Source organism: Callorhinus ursinus, unplaced genomic scaffold, assembly GCF_003265705.2.
Source record: "Callorhinus ursinus isolate GAN/ISIS: 27379988/994484 unplaced genomic scaffold, GSC_fseal_2.0 scaffold25, whole genome shotgun sequence".
In the NCBI taxonomy this organism is placed as follows: domain Eukaryota; kingdom Metazoa; phylum Chordata; class Mammalia; order Carnivora; family Otariidae; genus Callorhinus; species Callorhinus ursinus.
Genome location: NW_027397087.1, coordinates 23,981,186 through 23,983,864, shown reverse-complemented (window position 1 = coordinate 23,983,864; position 2,679 = coordinate 23,981,186). Strand labels below are relative to the sequence as shown.

Sequence of the window (2,679 nt, the reverse complement as noted above, 5' to 3'; positions counted from 1 at the left end):
ATTCACAGCCTGCCTTAATTCCAGCCCTGTCAGGAATTGCTGTTTGCTTCCCATTTAATTCATTAAGGATTTAGGGGATACAACTACATTGTTTGCTTCCATGATGGAGATTTGAAGCTGCAGTCTTCGTTGGCCTCTCCTCTTGTCCTTGGGCGTGGAAACACTGACACTAAGAAAAGCAAACCAAGCAGTGATGGATTTTCTACTTCCTGAATCCTGGAATTTGCTCGTCCAATGACAGCCATCTGGTGGGCAACCAGACAGGAGGATTGACTCTCAGCTTGGGGCTCTCCTTCCAGTCGCCCTCCAGCCCCCGCCCAGCCAGAACCTCTGCATCAGTTCAAGCTGCCAGGAGCTGAAGCTGAATTCTTAACTTCTGCTCTGAAGGACCAAAGACAGACAGAGACGAAAGTGAGAAAATCTGAGGACTCCACTAGTGTCCGTTTTTAACTTTCCAAAATTGTCTTTGCGTTTCAGGATCCAGATAACCTCAAATCAGACAATGCTATAGTACCAAGGTGAGGAATAAATGTCCTATAATACTATAATCTGATAAACTCCAGAATGACGCGATTGATTTTTGTCATGTGAGCTTCAAATCTCTGATGGCTTCTGTTTGATCAGGGAGAGGGAGAGATGGGTGCATTCCCCACCTGAGGCAACAGAGCTGTTTTCTTAAACTTCTGTGATAATCATGATCATCTTGTCTCTTGTTAAGCATATGCTTCCAAGCCCCTCCCCAGAGACTCTGATTCAGTGCATCTGGGATGGAGCCTCAGATGTGTGTTCTTGACAGGAGAAGAGCTTGGGCAATAATGGGGTAGATGGAGGGAATAGTCTGTTTTTAGAATCAGACTGCTCTGGGCTTAAATCCTACCTACGGTTATGGGGTCTTGCACAAATTAGTTAACCTTCCTTAACCTCATCTGAAAAACAGTAGAGATAAAAACATCTACCTCAAAGTGTTGTCGAGAGATTCAAAAGACTGGGGACCTGTATTGCACCTGCTTTTTGGTGCTGCTAAAGCATTTCTGCCCGAGTTCATATGAAGGTTATCTGTCAACTTAGCACGTAGGCATAATGGTTTTTGTTGTTCGACTGCTTTTGCTGTTGTGGGTTTTTTGTTTTATTTTGTTTTACTTATTTTTTCCATCTATTCAGCAGATATTTGTAAAGTTTTTACTGTGTGCAAGGAACTGGGATTCCCAGAACCCCCTAAGCACCTCCCTGCTGGTGTGGCATGTCCACATGGCATGAAGGGACTGATCAAAATCTCATGTGAGTGACTTGATGTAACAGGTCCCTAAGTGTTTAGGGGGCTTCCTGAAATTAGGAGTGGCATGTCCTTATCCCTTCTTTGTACCGGAAATTCCAGTTTTCTTGAATCCAGTCGCGTGCGGGTGTGTGTGTGTGGTTTTATTCTCTGTAGTTGCAATTTTTTGTCCTCTGCTTTACTGAGATATTATTGACATATAACATATGTAAGTTTAAGGTTTACAACGTGATTAGATACATTATATATTGCAAAAGGATTACCACAATACAGTTAGTTAACATCTCCATCCCTTCACGTAATTATGGTGTGTGTGTGTGTGTGGTGATAACATTTAAGATCTACTCTGTTAACAACTTTTAGTATATAATATAGTATTGTTAACTATAGTCACCATCCTGTGCATTAGATGCCCAGATCTTATTTATCTTATAGCTGGGAGTTTGTTACCCTTTGACCAATATCTCAAAATATGGAATGCTTTATGAATTTGCGTGCCATCCTTGAGCAGGGAGCATGCTAATGTTCTCTGTATCGTTCCAGTTTTAGCGTGTGCTCTGCCAAAGCGAGCACCACGTGCATATTTTTTCTTCAACAGAAAATATGCATTTAAATGATCCCACTTGGTTTTTACACGGAATATGTTCTAGGTGCTTTGCACTATGCAGTCTTCCCTTCCTGGCCAGAAAAACCTTTGTACTTTTTTTCCTTCCATCCTAGTAACAAGAATCCATTGGACTTCTGAGGAATATCTTTACACTTTCTGTATATTTAGCCTTGCTTCAAAAGAATTTAAGGCACTTTTTAAAGATGCAAACAATGCAAGACTTATTAAAAAGAAGATTCAGGTATGGAAGCTAAGGATGGGAAAAACAAGGTGAACTCATGAATGAGGTTTCACGTCAAATATCGTACTGTTCTTTTCGCTCCTTGGTCATGGGCCAGATATTTGCTCTGAACTTTCAAGCAGTCGTTGCAAACCTTCGGCAACTGCGGGAGGAAGGCGATGATCCTCAAGCCAATTATTAGGATCATCGTCTATATGAGCCCTGAACATTGTTTAGCTAGTGAACTTTTTCACTAGCCCAAGACTTTAGGTTGCCTCATTACCAGCTCTTTCAATGCATTGTTTTCTGTTTCCCTACCTTAAACGTGACTCAAGCCGCCTGTGTTTTTTGTTTCACTTAGGAGATTTATGTATTTTTTATTCATAATCCCTGGGAGAAAATAAACAGCCTCTTTCACGTTAACCTTGCAAACCCAAATCTACAAAGGAAAGGCAAATGTCCGGCGGCACAGCCTGGCCGAGGCCAGGTGTGAGTCTCTCGTCTAGGAAACCTGTAGCCCGCCTCCGATTTGCCTTTATTTCTCTTTACTTTCTAGTAACAGTGCTGCTCAGGACTTTT

General features: G+C 41.8%; 1 non-coding gene across 1 annotated transcript; it reads right to left on the bottom strand.

Annotated features, from left to right (window-relative positions):
* Positions 1-1,739: 1,739 nt before the first annotated feature.
* Positions 1,740-1,844, bottom strand: LOC112833505 (U6 spliceosomal RNA). The gene has a single exon (XR_003210657.1). It is a non-coding gene; the product is annotated as a U6 spliceosomal RNA (small nuclear RNA).
* Between the last annotated feature and the right edge of the window lie 835 nt (positions 1,845-2,679).